The sequence below is a fragment of the Schistocerca serialis genome, chromosome 9 (genome assembly GCF_023864345.2).
Source record: "Schistocerca serialis cubense isolate TAMUIC-IGC-003099 chromosome 9, iqSchSeri2.2, whole genome shotgun sequence".
In the NCBI taxonomy this organism is placed as follows: Eukaryota; Metazoa; Arthropoda; class Insecta; order Orthoptera; family Acrididae; genus Schistocerca; species Schistocerca serialis.
This window is the reverse complement of record NC_064646.1, coordinates 362,788,958-362,811,640: the sequence shown is the minus strand read 5'-3', so window position 1 is coordinate 362,811,640 and position 22,683 is coordinate 362,788,958. Positions and strand designations below refer to the sequence as shown.

The 22,683-nt window shown below is 46.1% G+C and overlaps 1 protein-coding gene across 1 annotated transcript in view; it reads right to left on the bottom strand.

The window, feature by feature from the left end:
• Positions 1 to 22,683, bottom strand: part of LOC126418644 (extracellular serine/threonine protein kinase four-jointed) — a 1,345,623-nt gene that overhangs the window by 1,152,195 nt on the left and 170,745 nt on the right. The gene's annotated exons all lie outside the window — the stretch shown is intronic.

Genomic DNA, 22,683 nt, shown 5'->3' with positions numbered 1-22,683 from the left:
CCGAGTAAAACGTGATGCGTAGGCGTAACAAGTGAAGCACCTACTTGTTGGCCTCCCTGACGGCGCCTTCACACGCGGCCTGGAGATCTACCTGGCGAGATGCGGTGGCGCTGGCCCTGTATGGAAACTGTTCAGTAATGCCGAGCGGACGCGGTGGGGCGCGCACGGAATGAAAAAACGAAGGGATCGAGCAGAGGTTCCGATTCGAGCGAGACACGGTTTCCTGAATACATTTCCATACAAAATTATTAATTCGTTACCTCACGTGACCGCCGATACACCGGTGCTAGGACCTCTTCGATCGCGGCGTGCAGCATCCGGAAGGACTACTCCGTCCAGCTCCAAACTGCAGCCTGTGCCTGCACAGCTGTGACAAGCATTGGGTTCTAAACGAAAGCATATGTTGCGGAAATCTGCTGCACTTTGTAGCTAACACCCAAACATCCAGATGTCAGACACTCAGATCGATTCCAAACGTTGTATGTAGATAGAGTGCCTACATACAACGAAATATCCTGGTCGAAAAGCTCCATCAGCCGTTACGTTCTTACGTACTGAAGATCGACTTAGAAGAACATGTAGTCTGCGAAGGCGTGGCAGTATTAGCCGAAGCAGTAACAAGTAAGGATTGGTGGTGTTTATTTAAACTGCAACACACCACGATACGCATAGCACCTCGCTAGAAGTTACTGCAGTCACTGGTATTAGCTTCACATCGGCGTGGAGAACAGCACGCAGTCACTAGTTTCACACGTACTGCGACGTATACATGAGCCGAATGGGAACGATTTCAATTAGTGCAAATGGCCTGTGAATAATTTCACCTAGACGCCTTAAAATGTGTTATGTCCTCTGATTAAACCACTCTCACAAATTATGGTGCATCCAACTGAAATACACTACTGGCCATTAAAATTGCTATACCACGAAGATGACGTGCCACAGCCGCGAAATTTAACCGACAGCAAGAAGATGTTGTGATATGCAAATGATTAGCTTTTCAGAGCATTCACACAAGGTTGGCGCCGGTGGCGACACCTACAACGTGCTGACATGAGGAAAGTTTCCAACCGATTTCTCATACACAAACAGCAGTTCACCGGCGTTGCCTGGTGAAACTTTGTTGTGATGCCTCGTGTAAGGAGGAGAAATGCGTACCATCACGTTTCCGACTTTGATAAAGGTCAGATTGTAGCCTGTCGTGATTGCGGTTTATCGTATCGCGACATTGCTGCTCCCGTTGGTCGAGATCCAATGACTGTTAGCACAATATGGAATCGGTGGGTTCTGGAGAGTAATACGGAACGCCGTGCTGGATCCCAACGGCCTCGTATCACTAGCAGTCGAGATGACACGGATCTTATCCGTATGGCTGTAACGGATCGTGCCTGCGATGGTGTACTCAACGACGAACCTGGGTGCACGAATGGCAAAACGTAATTTTTTCGGATGAATCCAGGTTCTGTTTACAGCATCATGATGGTCGCATCCGTGTTTGGTGACATCGTGGTGAACGCACATTGGAAGCGTGTATTCGTCATCGCCATACTGGCTTATCACCCGGCGTGATGGTATGGGGTGCCATTGGTTACACGTCTCGGTCACCTCTTGTTCGCATTGACGCCACTTTGAACAGTGGACGTTACATTTCAGATGTGTTACGACCCGTGGCTCTACCCTTCATTCGATCCCTGCGAAACCCTACATTTCAGCAGGATAATGCACGTCCGCATGTTGAAGGTCCTGTAGGGGCCTTTCTGGATACAGAAAATGTTCGACTACTGTCCTGATCAGCACGTTCTCCAGATCTCTCACCAATTGAAAACGTCTGGTCAGTGGTGCCCGAGCAACTGTCTCGTCACAATACGCCAGTCACTGCTCTCGATGAACTGTGGTATCGTGTTGAAGCTGCATGGGCAGTTGTGCCTGTACACGCCATCCAAGCTCTGTTTGACTCAATCCCCAGGCGTATCAAGGCCGTTATTACGGCCAGAGATGGTTGTTCTGGGTACTGATTTCTCAGGATCTATGCACCCAAATTGGGTGAAAAGGTAATCAAATGTCAGTTCTAGTATAATATACACTCCTGGAAATTGAAATACGAACACCGTGAATTCATTGTCCCAGGAAGGGGAAATTTTATTGACACATTCCTGGGGTCAGATACATCACATGATCACACTGACAGAACCACAGGCACATAGACACAGGCAACAGAGCATGCACAATGTCGGCACTAGTACAGTGTATATCCACCTTTCGCAGCAATGCAGGCTGCTATTCTCCCATGGAGACGATCGTAGAGATGCTGGATGTAGTCCTGTGGAACGGCTTGCCATGCCATTTCCACCTGACGCCTCAGTTGGACCAGCGTTCGTGCTGGACGTGCAGACCGCGTGAGACGACGCTTCATCCAGTCCCAAACATGCTCAATGGGGGACAGATCCGGAGATCTTGCTGGCCAGGGTATTTGACTTACACCTTCTAGAGCACGTTGGGTGGCACGGGATACATGCGGACGTGCATTGTCCTGTTGGAACAGCAAGTTCCCTTGCCGGTCTAGGAATGGTAGAACGATGGGTTCGATGATGGTTTGGATTTACCGTGCACTATTCAGTGTCCCCTCGACGATCACCAGTGGTGTACGGCCAGTGTAGGAGATCGCTCCCCACACCATGATGCCGGGTGATGGCCCTGTGTGCCTCGGTAGTATGCAGTCCTGATTGTGGCGCTCACCTGCACAGCGCCAAACACGCATACGACCATCATTGGCACCAAGGCAGAAGCGACTCTCATCGCTGAAGACGACACGTCTCCATTCGTCCCTCCATTCACGCCTGTCGCGACACCACTGGAGGCGGGCTGCACGATGTTGGGGCGTGAGCGGAAGACGGCCTAACGGTGTGCGGGACCGTAGCCCAGCTTCATGGAGACGGTTGCGAATGGTCCTCGCCGATACCCCAGGAGCAACAGTGTCCCTAATTTGCTGGGAAGTGGCGGTGCGGTCCCCTACGGCACTGCGTAGGATCCTACGGTCTTGGCGTGCATCCGTGCGTCGCTGCGGTCCGGTCCCAGGTCGACGGGCACGTGCACCTTCCGCCGACCACTGGCGACAACATCGATGTACTGTGGAGACCTCACGCCCCACGTGTTGAGCAATTCGGCGGTACGTCCACCCGGCCTCCCGCATGCCCACTATACGCCCTCGCTCAAAGTCCGTCAGCTGCACATACGGTTCACGTCCACGCTGTCGCGGCATGCTACCAGTGTTAAAGACTGCGATGGAGCTCCGTATGCCACGGCAAACTGGCTGACACTGACGGCGGCGGTGCACAAATGCTGCGCAGCTAGCGCCATTCGACGGCCAACACCGCGGTTCCTGGTGTGTCCGCTGTGCCGTGCGTGTGATCATTGCTTGTACAGCCCTCTCGCAGTGTCCGGAGCATGTATGGTGGGTCTGACACACCGGTGTCAATGTGTTCTTTTTTCTATTTCCAGGAGTGTATTTGTCCAATGAATACCCGTCTATCATCTGCATTTCTTCTTGATGTAGCAATTTTAATGGCCAGTACTGTAATATGTATTAATGGGCAACAGAAAATCTTAGTTGAGGCCGTCATGTCGACCGTCAGAGGTGGAGCATTAATTTGTGTTTTGGAATCACTGGAGATGAAATAACCGATCCACACTATATCGCAGGTACTCTGATAGGTGACATGTATCCAGCAGGAAGAACAAACAGCATGTAGGTGTGGACATGATCCACAAGGATTGATGCATGCGTGTGTTGATCCATTGTGCTTTCCAGATTGACGAGATCACCCAGGGAATGCCCTGCGGCCTGGTCCTTTACGATGATTGTTTCAGAGTGTTTGCTTTTAGATATTTCACGCCGTAGACGCCAACGGCCATCTGTCTGAGGGAGCATAAAACGTGATTCATCTGGAAAATGCATCTCTCGCAACTCAGTAGACTTCCAGTTGCGACACTGGCGTGCAAATTCCAGCCTTCTCGCCGATGAATTTCAGTCAGCGTGGGTGCATGAACCAGGCGCCTGTTGCGGAGGCCCATACGTTGCAACGTTCGCTGAACGGTCGCTGATGGGATACTGTTGGTAGCCCCTTGGTTCATCTGGACAGTCAGTTGCTCAACAGTTGCACGTCTATTTGCAATCTGCAGGCGTTATTCACCCCTTGCTGTATCAAAATTGTCTTGGCTCTGGTTTTGGACAACGCTATGTTGCCATGCACGTTATAAGGCGGTACGCGAACAGCTTACAAACGTCAGCCCTTTTGGAAATGCTTCCACGTTTGAACCGAGAACTAATGATCATGCACTTTTTGACGTCAGATAAATCGCTCCGTTTCCGCGTCATGACAATGAGAGCAGTGTTTTCCGCGTCCTCCCGACACCCCTTATACAGGGTGTAAATTTTAAGTTGACAATCCAGAATATCTCGAAAAATAAGCTTCACACGAAAAAATGTGTAAAATCCAAAGTTGATTACTTTCGAGGGGGACATCTGCTGGTGGCTGGTGCTAAAATTAGCACGACACCCCAGCCCCCTGGGGATGGGGCGGGAGGCAACTTTAAAATTTCAAATGGGAACCCCCATTTTTTATTGTAGAATAACATTTTGTCTTAAACATTTGTTTTTATTCTTGGTAGTTGGCGCTGTAATTCAAGACAATCCATGTTCTCACTAAGTTCGTGAGTTAGTTAGTTTTTTAGTTAATGAGTTCACTCGTTAATAAGTAGGATGTTTGGTTAGTTCGTTAGCTAGTCAGATCATTTGTTTTATAATTAAAAGTTGTGTGCCCTCAAGACCACGAAACAAACAAAACTTATCCGAATCTGCGTAAAAAAATAATATTTGTGTCAACATTTGTAAAACTCTAATTCTTTTCTCTCAAACCTCTCTCTATGGGGAGAGAGGGAGAGTTTTAATGTTAGCGAATCAAAATTTACGAAGTAAATAAGTAGTTTTTATTTGTCCGTAACCGTTCTCCACGCAAAAATGAGAACATGGATTTTCTTGAATTACAGCGCCAACTACCAAGAATCAAAACAAATGTATAAGACAAAATGTACGTAGTTTTATATGTAGAATCTGATGCTGCAATAAATTTGAAATTTTAAAGTTGCCTCCCGTCTCACCCCCTGGCGGTTGGGGTGGAGGGCTAATTTGAGCAGCAGCAGATGTCCTCCTCGAAAATAATCAACTTTGGATTCTACACATTGCCGGCCGTGGTGGCCGAGCGGTCCTAGGCGCTTCAGTCCGGAACCACGCGGCTACTACGGTCGCAGGTTCGTATACTGCCTCGGGCATGGATGTGTGTGATGTTCGTCTGGCAACAGACCGCGCCGCTTGAACTATCAACACAACTGGCAGTGCTAAGAGTATCCTACGACTTCCAAATCCCTGGCAACGGATTATACACAATGCTGGTGACTACTTTGAAGGTCAGTAAAACTTGGAAACAAGTATCTATTTTGTACGAGCTGAAAATAAATAGGTGCCACTATTAAAGTTCCAGCCCTCGTACCTTGTGTAAGCGATACTACCGTCATCCGTATACGTGCATGTTGCTATTCCATTACTTCAGCCATCTCCGTGTATGCTGTGGTGACACTAATGTGACGGGACCGTGTAGTTTTCCGTAGCATACGTCGTGCTGGATTATCGCAGTAGCGCATGTGCGCCAGCGTGAGTGGTTGGAGAAGTTCCTATTTCCGTTCTACAGGATCATCCTTTTCCATTCTGCCGCGTATAAAAGTACGCAACACTGTCTATTCCTTGACGAGTGGTGACAATTCACTCTCGACCACTGGCGGTATCATTTTAGGCTCTCTTGTTTAGCAAAGCTGCTCGTGCTCGACGAGAGGAAAAGAAAAAGGTGAGACGGAAAGGAACAAACAAAGATGCATCCATATTTCTGATGCAGCTAAACGTGAGGGTAATCGGACACGGTCGGAGGTCGATTTGTCAGGAGGCGATCGGCCGCGGCGACCTTGGGGTGATGGCTAACTAGCCGGCATTCACGACGCCGGGGCCGGGCCGCGCCGCGCCGGGCACAATCGCGTTTGTTAGCACTGGTCCGCGGTGCCGAGTCACCGCCGGCGACCTGTCTGCACACAGCCAATTACAAGTGGAGACATCAATACGCGAGGGGGCCATCCTAAGTCACCGGGGACGCGCAGCTCGCGGTCCAGGGTCAGATGATAGGCGATTGGGCACGCCAGCGTACAGAGGCTCGAGCCTTTCAACAGGTATAGAAAAACCACACTGCCTGACGACTGTTAAGGCAGCATAATTTGAAAGTGAAGGGTGTCCAGCGAGGAAGTCCGTGATTTCGAAGTCAAATATCTCGAAACCTAAGAAAGAGAATCGAGTGCAACAAAAGGTATGTTTATTATGGAGTCATGGTATCAAAATACTAACAGGAATTCTTTACAGAAGAATGGATAAACTGGTAGAAGTCGACCTCGGGGAGGATCAATTTGGATACCAGAGACATATACGAACACACAAGGCAATACTGACCTCATGACTTATCTTAGTAGACAGAAAGGCAAACCTACGTTTATAACATTGTAGACGTAGAGAAAGCTTTTGGCAATCTTGACTAGAAAACTCTCTTGGAAATTAAGACAGAAGGGGTAAAACACAGGGAGTGAAAGGCTATTTAGAACTTGTACAGAAACTAGACGGCATTTGTAAGAGTCGAGGAGCATGAAAGCGAAGCAAAGGTTGAGAAGGAAGTGAGCCGATGTTATTCAGTCTCTATACTGAGCAGGTAGTAAAGGAGATCAAAGAAAAATTTGGAGTAGGAATTAAAGTTCAGGGAGAAGAAGTAAAATCTTTGAGGTTTTCCGATGACATTGTAATTCTGTCAGAGACACCAAAAGACGTGGAAGAGCGGTCGTACGGAATCGACAGTGCCTCGAAAGGAGAACAGAAGATGAACATCAACAAAAGCGAAAAAGGATAATGGAATGCAGTGGAATTAAATCAGATGATGCTGGCGGAATTAGATTAGGAAACGAGACACTTAAAGTATTACATGAGGCTTGTTAATTGCACAGCAAAATAACTGATGATGGACGAAGTAGAGTGAATGTAAAATGTAGACTGGTAATGTCAAGAAAAGCGTTTTTCGAGAAGAGAAATTTGCTAACGTAATATAATTTTAAGTGATAAGAAGCCTTTTCTGAAAGTTTTTGTATGTGTGTATGAAAGTGAAACTTGGATAATAAACAGATTAGACAAGAAGAAAATAGGAGCTTTTGAAATTGTAAGTAGGCTGTTTATGTTTTTATGTTGGTAACGCCACGTAGTGCTCTGTATGGAAATCACTGACTGTGCTGTGTGCAGTCTGTGGCTGGTTGGACTCATTGTTGGAATATTCGCGTATGTAGTGTTGGGTAGTTGGATGTGAACAGCGTGTAGCGTTGGGCAGCTGGAGATGAGCCGCCAGCAGTGGTGGATGTGGGGACAGAGACGATCTGGACGTGTGTTCGCCAAAAAAAAGGAAATTTGTAAAGATGGATGTCATGAATTGATAGATATATATATGATGAGTTTTGAACATTATTAAGGTAAATACATTGTTTGTTCTCTATCAAAATCTTTCATTTGCTAACTATGCCTATCAATAGCTAGTGCCTTCAGTAGATAGAATCTTTTATTTAGCTGGCAGTATTGGCGCTCGCTGTATTGCAGTAGTTCAAGTAACGAAGATTCTTGTGAGGTAAGTGATTCATGAAAGGTATAGGTTATTGTTAGTCACGGCCATTCTTTTGTGGGGATTATTGAAAGTCAGATTGCGTTGCGCTAAAAATATTGTGTGTCAGTTTAGTGATGATCAGAATAAGTAAAGAGAGAAATGTCTGAGTACGCTCAGTTTTACTCAGCTGTTAGAAAATCAAATAACATAAGAGGTTTATCAGCACTGTCATTTTTAAATTTTTCGAGGGGGATGTTTCATAAAATGTTATGCTACAGAAGAAAGCTGAAGATTAGGTGAGTGGATCACTTAACTAGTGAGGGGAATTGGCGGATCGGTTGATAGAACACATTCTGAGGCATCAAGGGATCATCAATTTAATATTACAGAAAAGTGTGGAGTTGGGAGGAGGGTAAAAATGAAAGAGATAGACAAAGAGAAGAATACAGTAAACATATTCAGAAGGATGTAGGTTGCAGCCGTTATTCGTGGATCAAGAGGCTTGCAGAGGGGCATGGAGAGCTGAATCAAGCCAGTCTTCAGACTCAAGACCACAACACTAGCAATGGCTTAATTTTATCCAATACCAGCAGTGTTTCTTCCGTGGTTGTATTACTTTCGTAACGTCCGGCCCTGGTAGCTGAGTGGTCAGCGCGACGGCATGTCATATCTGACGGCCCGGGTTCGATTCCCGGCTGAGTCGGATATTTTCTGCACTTAGCGACTGGGTGTTGTGTTGCCCTTATCATCATTTCATCCCCCTTGACACGCCAGTCGCCGAAGTGGCGTCAACTCGAAGGACTTGTACTTGGCGAACGGTCCACGTGACGGGAGGCCCTAGCCACACGGCATTTCCATTTGCTTTCGTAATAATAAAAAACAACAATGGCACTGTGAAAGCTGGAATAATTTTATACAGAAGTTCCGGAATAGTTCGATAACCTGTTAACAGATGGTGCTGTACGCCACGTAGCTCAAACAGTGTCTGTGTGCGTAATTAACCTCCGCTGCTGTAAGCAGCCTTTGCAGTCACGTCACAGTCTTTTCGAAACGTACACAACTCGCAGCACGGAGGTAGCACAAAGGAACTGTGAAATTTGCCATCACATCCTGCAGTGTCTCAACGGAAATGGATTCAGATGCCACATACAGGAGGTCGCCGATTCAAACTCGTCCGCCCGCATCTCGTGGTCGTGCGGTAGCGTTCTCGCTTCCCACACCCGGGTTCCCGGGTTCGATTCCCGGCGGGGTCAGGGATTTTCTCTGCCTCGTGATGGCTGGGTGTTGTGTGCTGTCCTTAGGTTAGTTAGGTTTAAGTAGTTCTAAGTTCTAGGGGACTTATGACCACAGCAGTTGAGTCTCATAGTGCTCAGAACCATTTGAACCAAACTCGTCCAGCGTATTTGGAAATTTGTGGTAAGGTCTTATGGGACCACACTGCGGAGGTCATCGGTCCCTAAGCTTACGCACTACTTAATCTAACTTAAGCTAACTTACGCTAAGGACAACACACACACCCATGCCCGAGGCAGGACTCGAACCTCCGACGGGGGGAGCCTCAGATCGCTCGGCTACCCCTCGCAGCTCTTGCAGGGTGTTGGGACTGGTCCGGTAGACAGTATATTTCATGTGTCCCACAAAAAGTAGTCACGAGGAGTCAGATTTTCCGAATATGTAGGACATTTCATCCCTGTGCCAGTAAATTTGCAATAACTCAACTCATCGACTACTCTCAAAACACTCCCCAAGAAAGCGAAAGAGCTGTTCTGTGAGATTTGGTCTGTTCCTATCTTGGATGAGTCACTCGCTACTTGGTCCATCCTCCAACGCTAACTGTGTGGCAACAGATTGTTCAAAAATTGGAACGTAACGTTCACTAGTGATGATTTCTCACATGACGTAAGAACCAGTAACGCCTCTGCTTCAGGCTGTAAACCAAGCAGTAGGGCACAGTCGTTTCACTTCACACAAATGGGTATTTTTGGGAACCCCAGTTTCGTTTATTCAAGATCCCATCCACGTGGAAGTGTGGTTCATCTGTGAACGTAATGCAGCCAACATACAATTCATCATCATCAGTCATTGTGAGAATCTGGTTCGCAAGTCAGCCCTCTGCACGGATTGGCAAAGTCCGTATCTGTCACACGCCTCTTACAAGTATGGCCTGATAACTCTGAATTTTGAATGGAAACACGTGTAGGCTCAGTATTTTATGCGTGCTGGAACTCTTGAAACGAGTCTCTGCTGCAATTCTTTGGACGGTTTTCATTGGATTTTGTTGAATAATTCCAGAAACTGTGGAGACATTTTTAGGAGGAATAGTAGTTTCACTGGAGCCAAAATTTTCCGGAATATCATCAGCCACGGTGCATGTCCACTGGAACTTGAGGAAGAACTTGCGAATGTTTTTCGCGCCAAATCATCTTGGAACACAAAATCGTTTTTTATAACTGTGTCTTGTTGCCGTAGGACTGTGTTCTAACCCGTGGTATTCCAATGACAGAAGCCCACGGTGTTCAATGAAATACGTGACTTCAACCTCCTGCTTCGGTGCACTGGCCTCCTGAAGTATTTTACATTCAGTGTGGATCATTGCATGCAAAATGTAGAACAGTTGTGTTTCACTGGAGCCGTGTTCGTAGCTCTGAAGGTATGCTCTTTAGAGTCCATGTTTACCGGATATTTCTTTAAAATGTTTGTGAAATCCTATGGGACTTAACTGCTTAGGTCGTCAGTCCCTAAGCGTACACACTACTTAACCTACATTATTATAAGGACAAACTCACGCACCCCCATGCCCGAGGGAGGACTCGAACCTCCGCCGGTACCAGCCGCACAGTCCATGACTGCAGCGCCCTAGACCGCTCGGCTAATCCCGCGCGTCGATATTTCTTTCTTGTTTTGCTCCATAGTACATACTCCCAAACCGTCGAAAGGAAAGAAGTTGCAGTAGAAGAGGCCCACTGTCAGAGGTATCAGAATGATTTTCGCATATAACTTTCGACTCGGTTATTTTCCGACTAGGTTCCAGTACCTCATTTGCCCTTCTGCACCATACCTGAACGTTTGTAACATCATCACAGTATCTTCCTGTATAAGGAGTATAGGCAGAATCAGACGCTGAGTGCTCGCTGTGAAGAACACAGAGGTGACATGCACTCGTGTGAGACAGTAGTATCATTAGCTGACGGACTCCGAAAGGGGCCTCCCTGTGGGTCTCCAATTGGCCGTCTTGGTCTCCATGTCGAATCGTGCAGTATCCCGATTTGTGGGACATTCGTAAGTGACATTGGTCTGATGCTGAACTCAACACCGTACTGCGCACCAAGCACAACACACCTGCTCCTGCCAGCCGAGAGGTTGGTCTGCTTGCGACATTCTGTGTCATGGTCACGGAAATTTCTGTGTGATGCATTGAATGATATAATAAATCCCAAATTGCTGAAATTAAGTTTACAGAAACTGCACAGCCTGTTCCAATGCAGGCGTGGACACGTTTGATGTGGCCTCTACGTTCTTCACAAAAAAAGCTATGTCCAATCACCGAGCGGCCCTGCAATATAAAAGCCTGCTCAGATAACATCTGCACAGTCTGATGCGTAAAGAACGTGCCCATTGTAGCCAATCATTCAAAAAGCGAAATAGCACGAAATTAACACCAAATTTCTATTGAGCAGCACCTTGTGTTTAAAAGAATAATTTATGTTTACAACATAAATGGGCCTTACGTAGTGCGTAAGAGCTATGTAGTTCTTCTTTTGTTAAACGAAAACATTTTAATTATTTACCACTCATATGTAAATGGGCTGTAATGTATTGTCTGGGTGTTTGTCTGCAGCATTTTAATTGTTTGTGTTATGTATTTTCCGATTATTAGATTGGGGACCAGCCCAGCATTTGCTTAAATGAGCGTGGAAAACCACCTAAAAACCGCACTGTCAGGGCAGTGTACCAGACCAACGGTCGTTAACCAGCCATCTGGTTTCGACCTGGCTATGGCTGACCGCCTTGTATTGCAAGCCAGTGCTGTGCCCGTTAAGCTACGAGAGAACGATGAGAAAGAGGAACTGTGTGAGGAAAAAGAGGAATAATAGCGGCTGGTGCCGAGTGGACGAAGGGGGCTTCTAAGAGCGCTACTTCGGGCAGTATTGGGACGTCAAAGCCAATCTGTCATCTTTCCTAAAGGAACCATCTCGGAATCTACATTAATCGATTTTAGGAAATTGTTTAAAACCGAAATCTAGATGATAAGGTAGATGTTTGAACCCCGACTGCGAGAAGTAGTATGCATGCTGAAACTTACTACTAGTAAGATGACAAGATATCCATCAAGCTTAGCGATTGCTGATCCGACGGCGTAGTGAACAGTAATGCCCTGATTTTCTTAAGTGGGAACTCTGAAAGCTTTTTAAATAAAACAATCATTATTAACATTCTTCACCTCTATTCTTCGTGTCTACTTGCTCACAGCCGTCTGCTGCCAGAGAGCTCAGAATTGTAGTATGTAACTTGGCGGTGTGTAACATAACTACGTCGGTGCGTGAAAAACAGCGACTGGAATCTAGTTTCGAATTCCGACAGTTTTTTCCAAATTTGGAGCACCCTTTCCTTCAGCAAGACAATGCCAGACCACAGACGCACGTTGCGAAATCTGCAAAAATCCGACGCTTTGGGTTCACAAAGATGTCGTCGATCGTTCTCTATGCATGCCGGGCTTCACCCCAACCGGCTTTTTTCATTTTTTTCCAAAACTTATAGAACACCTTCGAGTGCTTCACCTCGACAGTGATGAAGCACTGCAGTCAGAGGTGAGGTTGTGGCTCCGTCAACAAAGTCAAACGTTCTACAGTGACGGTATCAACTAACTGGTCTCTCCTTGCGAGAAATGTGTTCGTCGCCGGGTTCACTAAGTTGAGAAATAAATATCTAGAGATCAATAATAAATTGTAGGAGGTTAATACCGTTTTCTTTATTTAAAAAGCCCTAAGAGTTTTCACATAAAAATGTCGAGGCATTCACCACGCCCTCGTACAAACACACACGGAAACTCTGTTGCGTTATCCCTTCATGTTCGAACGCTTTACATAAAAGCAACTGATATAAATGTGTGAACTGGCCTTTAGCACTCAACGTTACTGCTTACGTTTATACATAAAAAACTTCTGTGTTATAGATGTGTATTTTTATCGCTGACTCAAATTTTCCTTGAACTAAAAGAATAGTTTTTGTAAGTAAATGTAACTAAAACCTCGGATGCCTGTCTTTGTGCGGTGTCCACGGGATGTGTGGAAGAAAAGGATAGAGGAAATCATCCATATTTTGTTGGAAAAGTATAGACAGCACACTCAAGGCCTGACGATGTACTCAAGACTGTTGACAGCAACAGTTCATATTTTCCAATACTAACCGAAAGGAAAAACATGAATTCCATTAATTTCTTGCTTAAGAAAATGATGTTTACTGACAACATCACATCATTCGTAGTAAAGTGTGTGATGGGAATAATTAATTTCAGAAGCAAAACCAGCAGCCTAAGCCGATGTAATCATACAAAGACAAAATGTATGTCAACATCTCCGTAAAGAGCAGAAATTAAATTAAGTACAATACGATTCGAATACACACTGAAGCCTAATTAGTTCAGACAGCTTAAATCGTTACTAATTATCAGAAGCTGCAAGGAGACAAAGTGCTAACGAGCTATAACGAGCTGGTGAGTAAGTGTTATGGCTTACAGGTCTCTTCATCACGGAGAGGAAATCGTTAACTCCTGTCTCATCGGCAAGCGGGTAACTGGTGTGCAGACGTGTGTCACACAAGAGCACACCGGTCCGAGGGTAGATCAGACTGAGATGCCATGCTGGAGAGTCACTGCTTCTGTCGCCTCGGCAGATACAGTACTTAGGTACTGCAGGTACCAATGTGTCATTCAACTTTGGATTGAGACTCTAAGATCCGCGTTACGCGACGAACAAGGTGTGAACGATATGCAAGGCCCTGCAGTTGGACAACTTACACGGTCTGGAAGCTACCAATGTCACAGAATCGTAATGGATCCACGTCTCTACTAGATAATTTACATCGCAAATATACAGGGTGGAGGATAACAGCCCAAAAATATGGTCGGAGCGGGGGTACGCGACGTCGGAAAGAGCAAAATTTTTCCGGGTAACTGTAGGTCAGAAAGGAGTCTGGGGAGCTACAACATAAAACAACCAGTCACCGACGAGAGTGTGTAAGTGTCCGAATTTAAACTTATTTTATGCGGGTAATACACGGTGACCAAAATATTTATATTTATATGACTGACGCGGAATCGACGCTTGTTACCGAACAGAATCACACGAAATGCTGGACACACTGATTTCTATGCGCCCATCGGCCGCTGTCACAAGTCTGCGCATGCGCAACTCCCGAGTACTCTGCTGTGTCATTACGTCTGAGTGAGTGAGAGTAGTAAGCTCACGTTAAAACAGTGCGTGTCCATTGTCGAGTGTCATGCAAGCGCAATTAGTGGAAAACGTGTGCAGAAACGTTTGCGCAACAGGTTAAGTGTGGAAGTCAAAAAAATTTGTAAATTTGTGGTAAGGCCTTACGGGACCAAACTACTGAGGTCATCGATCCCAAAGCTTACGCACGACTTAATCCAACTTAAACTGACTTACGATAAGGACAACACACACATTCATGCCCGAGGGAGGACTCGAACCTCCGATGTGGGAGACCGCGCGGACCGTGACAAGGCGCCTGAGACCGCACGGCTACCCCGCGCGGCTAAGTCTGGAAGTGTTTTGGTAAAATGTCCAGCAGATTCTACAGTGCAAACCTTAGAGGCAAAATGACGTGACGCATGCCTGTTGTGAATAAAAATAGCAGGTATCCGAAGAGAGTTCGGGCACTAATCTCTGTATGATCAAAAAACGTAATGTCCTGACGGACTGACTGACTCATCATCGGCCAGCCCAAACTGCGAGGGAATAGAAAATTGGAATTTAGCGACGGCGTCGTTTAAGAGGGCATTTTTTTTAAAGTCCAGCCGTAAGGGGGTGAAACAGGGGATGAAGAATTTTTTTGAAAAATGACGCCATTAAAGGCAATTCTGTAGCTAGCCTACGAAAACTGGTATTTGGTTTCTCGCTTAGAAATAAAGAAATACATGTTTCAGTACTTTTGGAAATTGAATCCCTAAGGGTGTGAAAGAGGGGATGATAATCTTTACGAAAATATGTTATTGCGAAAGCATTTTTAAAGCTAAACTAATGAAAATTTAAATTTGGCTTCTCAATTAGACTTAAAAAAATAGATGTTTCACTGTTTTAGGAAATTCAACTTCTGCAAGGGGAATGAAATGGAGGATGCAAGTGTTTATGAAAATATTTCATTTTGTAAGCATTTTTAAGCTGGTTCTATGAAAATTTTTTATTTGGTTTCATGTTAGAAATAAACAGTTTTTGGAAATTCATTCTCTAAGGGGATTAAATAGGGGTGAAAAGTTTTGTGAAAATATTTCATTGCGAAAGAGTTTTTACGGATAAATCTATGAAAATTGGTGTTTGGCTTCTCGGTTGGAAATGAAAAAATACGTGTTTCACTTTTTTTGGAAATTCAACCCCTGAGGAGGTAAAATAGGATCAGGCTGATTCACTGAGTCATCATCGCCCAGCCCAAACCGCTGGAAGAATGGAAACTTTAAGTGTGGAGAAGGTTTGAATCTTATACTGCAGGCATCATTTAAGAAGGGATTGTCTGAAATTCCACTCCTAAGGGGGTGAAACTGGGGTGTCGGTGAAACAGAGGATGAAAGGCTTTTTGAAAATATGTGACTATGAAGGGAATGTTGAAGATAGAACTAAGAAAACTGGTGTTTTTGCTTTCTCAGTCAGAAAATTAAAAAAATACAGCATTTTTGGAAATTTAATCAGTAAGGGGGTAAAACAGAGGGTGACTATTTTTTGGAAAATAAGTAGGGGCTAAAGAACTACTAAAAGATTTTTAAGGCTACATCTGCGACTTCTCTGTTAGAAACAAAAAAAAGGCATGTTCCAGTGTTTCTGGAAATTCAACACCTAAGGGATGAAAAATTTTAAGTAAATATTTAGTTACAATAAAAAATTAAAAAAGCTAAGTTTATGAAAACTGAGAGTTGACTTCTGGGATAGATATAAAGAGATATTTGTTAGGATATGAAAGTTGCTATGGAAAGAACGCAAAGGCTTTATTAACAAAAACTTTGGACTCTAGCTATCAGAACCGTTTTTTGATCAGAAGTACATTCGGAAAAGACCATGCCTATATTGCCTCAATACACGTGAGAAGCTTAGAAGTGTTACAGTTTGCGAACACCGTAAAAATTCGATTAAATAAAAAAAAGAGAAATCTTTGCAGGCCATACAGTTTGCGTGAGCAAGCAGCAGGCGTTAATCTGTTTGTGTGTGTTTCCCGGGCTAGTTGTATTTTGCCCACCCTGCACATATCATGCCAAAGAACGAAGTTGCTAGTTAAATTAGCCGAAGTTAATACACGGTCCACTCACACTGATGTGTGATCGACGTCAGCGTGCAACAACCATTCACAGACGGAAGGTGGCAGCACTAGCAGTGGAGTGTATATAAATCGTGTCGGGGGGACGGGGAAAATTTGTACAGTGGTTGTCGAAATGCAGAAACGGAGCGATTCATCCGACCTCCCATACGGCTTCATCACTGGCTTTAGAGTCAAGAGTGGAAGCATTTAGGAAACGGCTAAGTTTGTAAGCTGTTGGCATGCCGCCATAGTTAAAGTATACCAAACATGACAAAATGGTGCTATCTAAAACCGGCTTCGAGGCAACTGTGGTGCAACACAGCCATAAATGAGGGGATGAATGACGGCTGCGGAGATGTGTACGGGCGAACAGACGCGCAATTGTTGTGCAAGTGACCGCCTAGATGAACCAAGGGTTTACCAACACCACCTCCTGAACGATCGTTCATCGAACGTGGCTGGCTACGCTTCATTCCCCCCAGCTCTCCCCCTCCGCCCCCCCCCCAAATCCCCAGCAGGGGCCTGTTTCATGGCCGGCCTCTGTGACCGAGCGGTTCTAGGCGCTTCAGTCCGGAACTGCACAGCTGCTACGGTCGCAGGTTCGAATCCTGCCTCGGGCATGGATGTGTGTGGTGTCCGTAGGTTAGTTAGGTTTAAGTAGTTCTAAGTCTTGGGGACTGATGACCTCAGATGTTAAGTCCCACAGTGCTTAGAGTCATTTGAACCATTTGAACCTGTATCATGCACCCACGTTCGCTGCTGTTGATCAGCGACAAAGGGAGGAATTTGCACGCCAGTACAGCAACTGCAAGTTCACCGAGTTGCGGCGCAGGTGTCTTTTTCAGACGAATCAAGTTTTATACTTCATGGGACAGACGGCCGCTGGCGAATACGGCTCTGAACAATCTCGTCTGTATGTTCCACGCCGGATGAAGGACCGTTATGGCCTGAAGAACATTTTTGTGGCATTCACTTGGTGATCCCGTCTACATCTACATTTATACTCCGCAAGCCACCCAACGGTGTGTGGCGGAGGGCACTTAACGTGCCACTGTCATTACCTCCCTTTCCTGTTCCAGTCGCGTATGGTTCGCGGGAAGAACGACTGTCTGAAAGCCTCCGCGCGCGCACTAATCTCTCTAATTTTATATTCGTGAGCTCCTCGGGAGGTATAAGTAGGGGGAAGCAATATATTTGATACCTCATCCAGAAACGCACTCTCTCGAAACCTGGCGAGCAAGCTACACCGCGATGCAGAGCGCCTCTCTTGCAGAGTCTGCCACTTGAGTTCGTTAAACATCTCCGTAACGCTATCACGGTTACCAAATAACCCTGTGACGAAGCGCGCCGCTCTTCTTTGGATCTTCTCTATCTCCTCCGTCAACCATATCTGGTACGGATCCCACACTGATGAGCAATACTCAAGTATAGGTCGAACGAATGTTTTGTAAGCCACCTCCTTTGTTGATGGACTACATTTTCTAAGGACTCTCCCAATGAATCTCAACCTGGTACCCGCCTTACCAACAATTAATTTTATATGATCATTCCACTTCAAATCGTTCCGCACGCATACTCCCAGATATTTTACAGAAGTAACTGCTACCAGTGTTTGTTCCGCTATCATATAATCATACAATAAAGGATCCTTCTTTCTATGTATTCGCAATACATTACATTTGTCTATGTTAAGGGTCAGTTGCCACTCCCTGCACCAAGTGCCTATCCGCTGCAGATCTTCCTGCATTTCGCTACAATTTTCTAATGCTGCAACTTCCCGTCCCTCTGGAAGGCACATGTACGCACCTATACTTGGGGACCATTTCCATCCCTACATGCCCTTATTTTTGTTCGGCTCGATGGCATCTACCAACATGACTATACAACATATCGCATATATCCCAGTGTACGAGCGTGTCTCGAAGGTCATCAGGATTATTTTACCGTACTCCCATGGCTACCAAACCTCCCGGTTTTAAAACCCATCGAGAATTTGCGCGATCACCACGATAGTGATGTTTGCGCCAGGGAACCGCAAAAACCTTCAACCATGATTCCCATACAGGAATTTCAAAACTGTTCGTCGTCAGTAAGGGTGTCTCAACCACCATGTCATGGAAGGCTGTGTTAAAACGAATGAAAATCAGACTTAGAGCTTCTTTTGTTTATATTGAACCGTTTTGAAGTGACGTAGTTCTTCTGTTTGGACGTAATGAAATCTGAGCCCTTCTGAGCAAACAACACATTGTTTAAAGATCCACGAAGTATTGAGGAGGAGCGCAAAGCAGAAGTTTGCTTGCAGCTAGGTCTGCAGACAAAATAAGAAAGGGAGGAAATGAGTTCTAGAGAGAGGTGGATGAACGGGTTGGGGGAGGAGGACGAGAGGGAGGGAGAGAGAGAGAGAGAGAGAGAGAGAGAGAGAGAGAGAGAGAGAGAGAGAGACAGAGAGAGAGAGAGACTACCAAACACAGAGGGGTGTAACCGGAAGGATTCCGACGTAGCGCTATATGAAATTTTACAAACTGACAGAAAAAAATTGCAACACCAAAAAATAATTAGAGTAATGAAATTTCGGAAATACGTTTGTCTAGGTAACATATTTAAGTGGTTAACATTGCAAAACCATAGGTTTACGTAAGTGCGAGATATTCATTGCAAGTGTGAAATGCAGCTACAGTAATAATCGGAGTAACTACCACAATTTTGACTGCAAGCATGCAAACATGAATGCGTTCTGTTGTACAGATGCCGATTGTCAGTTTGTCGGATGGAGTTCCGTGCCTGTTGCATTTGGCCCGTCAATACAGAGAAAGTTAATGCCGTCTCTGCCGTCTGATGACGTCCCATATGTGCTCGATTGGAGACAGATCTGGTGATCGACCAGGTCCAGGCAACATGTCAACAGTGTGCAGAGCATATTGAGTTATAATTTCGTTATGTGGGTGATTGTTATCCTGTTGGGGAACAGCCCCTGGATTTCTGTTAGTGAATGGCAGCACAACAGGTCGAATCACCAGGAGGTACAAATTTTCAGTTAGGGTGCTTGGGATAACCAAGAGAGTGCTCCTGTTGTCTCACGAAATCGCAATGCAGCCCGTTGTTCCAGTTGTAGGTCCCGCGTCTCTAGCATGCGAACAGGTTGTTGCAGGCCTTCAACTGTACTCCTTTTCACATATACATGGCCATCACTGATCCCGACGCCGCGCCAGCTTTCATCAGAACAGACAACAGACTTCCACCCTGCCATCCAATGATCTCTCGCTTAACACAACTGAAATCGAAAATCGCGGTGGTTCGGGGCCAGTGGAAAGCACGCTATAGGGCGTCTATCACGGATCTGTCCTTGAAGAAACCAATTTGTAACAGTTACACTACTGGCCATCAAAATTGCTACACGAAGAAGAAATGTAGATGATAAACGGGTATTCATTGGACAAATATATTATACTAGAACTGACATGTGATTGCATTTTCACGAAATTTGGGTGCATAGATCCTGAGAAATCGGCACCCAGAACAACCATCTCTGGCCGTAATAACGGCCTTGATATGCCTGGGCATTGAGTCAGACAGAGCTTGGATGGCGTGTACAGGTACAGCTGCCCATGCAGCTTCAGCACGATACCACAGTTCGTCAAGAGTAGTGACTGGCGTATTGTGACGAGCCAGTTGCTCGGCCACCATTGACCAGACGTTTTCAATTGGTGAGAGATCTGGAGAATGTGTTGGCCAGGGCAGCAGTCGAACATTTTCTGTATCCAGAAAGGCCCGCACAGAACCTGCAACATGCGGTCTTGCATTATCCTGCTGAAATGTAGGGTTTCGCAGGGATCGAATGAAGGGTAGAGCCACGGGTCGTAACACATCTGAAATGTAACGTCCACTGTTCAAAGTGCCGTCAATGCGAACAAGAGGTGACCGAGACGTGTAACCAATGGCACCCCATACCATCACGCCGGGTGATACGCCAGTATGGCGGTGACGAATACACGCTTCCAATGTGCGTTCACCGTGATGTCGCCAAACACAGATGCGACCATGAAGATGCTGTAAACTAAACCTGGATTCATCAGAAAAAATGAAGTTTTGCCATTCGTGAACGCAGATTCGTCGTTGAGTACACCATCGCAGGTACTCCTGTCTGTGATGCAGCGTCAAGGGTAACCGCAGACATGGTCTCCGAGCTGATAGTCCATGCTGCTCAAACGTCGTCGAACTGTTCGTGCAGATGATTGTTGTCTCGCAAAGGTTCCCATCTGTTGACTGAGGGATCGAGACGTGGCAGCATGATCCGTTACAAATGGTTCAAATGGCTCTGAGCACTATGGGACTTAACATCTGAGGTCATCAGTCCCCTAGAACTTAGAACAACTTAAACCTAACTAACCTAAGGACATCACAGACATCCATGCCCGAGGCAGGATTCGAACCTGCGACCGGAGCGGTCGCGCGGCTGCAGACTGAAGCTCCTAGAACCGCTCGGCCACAGCGGCCGGCGATCCGTTACAGCAATGCGGATAAGATGCCTGTCAGCTCGACTGCTAGTGATACGAGGCCGTTGGGATCCAGCACGGCGTTCTGTATTACCCTCCTAAACCCACCGATTCCATATTCTGCTAACAGTCATTGGATCTCGACCAACGCGAGCGGCAATGTTGCGATACGATAAACCGCAATCGCGATAGGCTACAATCCGACCTTTATCAAAGTCGGAAACGTGATGGTACGCATTTCTCCTCCTTACGCGAGGCATCACAACAACGTTTTACCAGGCAACGCCGGTCAACTGGTGTTTGTGTATGCGAAATCGGTTGGAAACTTTCCTCATGTCAGCACGTTGTAGGTGTCGCTACCGGCGCCAACCTTGTGTGAATGCTCTGAAAAACTAATCATTTGCATGTCACAGCATCTTCTTCCTGTCGGTTAAATTTCGCGTCTGTAGCACGTCATCTTCGTGGTGTAGCAATTTTAATGCCCGCATCTCGTGGTCGTGTGGTAGCGTTCTCGCTTCCCACGCCCGAGTTCCCGGGTTCGATTTCCGGCGGGGTCAGGGATTTTTCTGCCTCGTGATGGCTGGGTGTTGTGTGCTGTCCTTAGATTAGTTAGGTTTAAGTAGTTCTAAGTTCTAGGGGACTGATGACCATAGATGTTAAGTCCCATAGTGCTCAGAGCCATTTGAGTAGCAATTTTAACGGCCAGTGGTGTAGTTTTGTCCGTGTGATGTCAACCGCTGCTCATATTGCTGCTGCTGAAGTAGATGCAGTGTGAAGCGCCAATGTCATACGTCGAACGCGATGGTCTTCCCTCTCGGTAGTGTTACGTGGTCGTCTGGAGCCCGGTCTTCTTGCAACCGTGCGTTCTCGTCACCACCACTGCCAGCAGTCATGTACAGTGGCTACATTCCTGCCAAGTCATTCTGCAATATCGCAGAAGAAACATCAAGCTTCTCGTGGCCCTATTGCACGACCTGGTTCAAACTCAGAAAGGTGTTAATAGTGGGCTCTTTGTTGTCTTAAATGCACTCTTGATTAACATCAACTCACCACGTCCAATCTCAAAGGCAACCAGTGTTCACGACCGGTGCAGCGTGTATTTGAAGCAAATGTGATTACCATCCTCATATTGGAGCTACTAGCTCAACTGTTAGGCGACTGGCGCGAAATCTGAACAGACATCATCTTTCAGATATAGAAACAGGATTACCAACTTTCGTTTCACACACTGCTCCTCCTTGGACTTGCAATTTTTTTTCGTATCAGTGTATTTTCCATGATATGTAAAGATGCATGACTGCTTAAATTAACAAATCATCTGCTCCAAAACATTGTCTGGCGTCCGAAAATTGATCCTGATGATGTTAAGATGTGTTTCTGAATGAATAAACAGATGGCGGAGGGAATTGGCAGGTTCACGGTAACTGTCGGGCAGGCTCGCATGTCGGCGCCGTCGTTTCGTCGTCGGCCGGCGCTGGCGGACAGTTTAATGGAAGAGCCGGGGATGGGACGGGCCGGTGCGCGACGGTAAGGACCCGTCTGCCCGCGGCGCCGACCAGGAATGTTCGCGTGTCGCACCGGGCCGCGATCCCCACTCTTCGCCAGGCCCAGCTCTCTGGCGCTCGGCACAACGTCTCCCATGTCTGTTTGTACATCATAGCAGTGGCAGCGCGTGCGATATTTTACCGTCATGCTACAATGTGGTGGCCAACAGCCTTTTGACTCACAAAGGTAATAATCGCAGCTAAATTAAGTACAAGGTGTACAACTTTGCTTCCACCATTTCCCCCAACATTTGAGGCTTTAATGAAACAAATTGGGTACACATGTATCATTCAAAGTATTTTCCATCGCTGGCCATTACTTCCTCCTATCTTTCGGACAGTGTACGAATCCCGCGTCGAAAAAAATTGTTCATCTTTTGAAGCGATCCACGAATC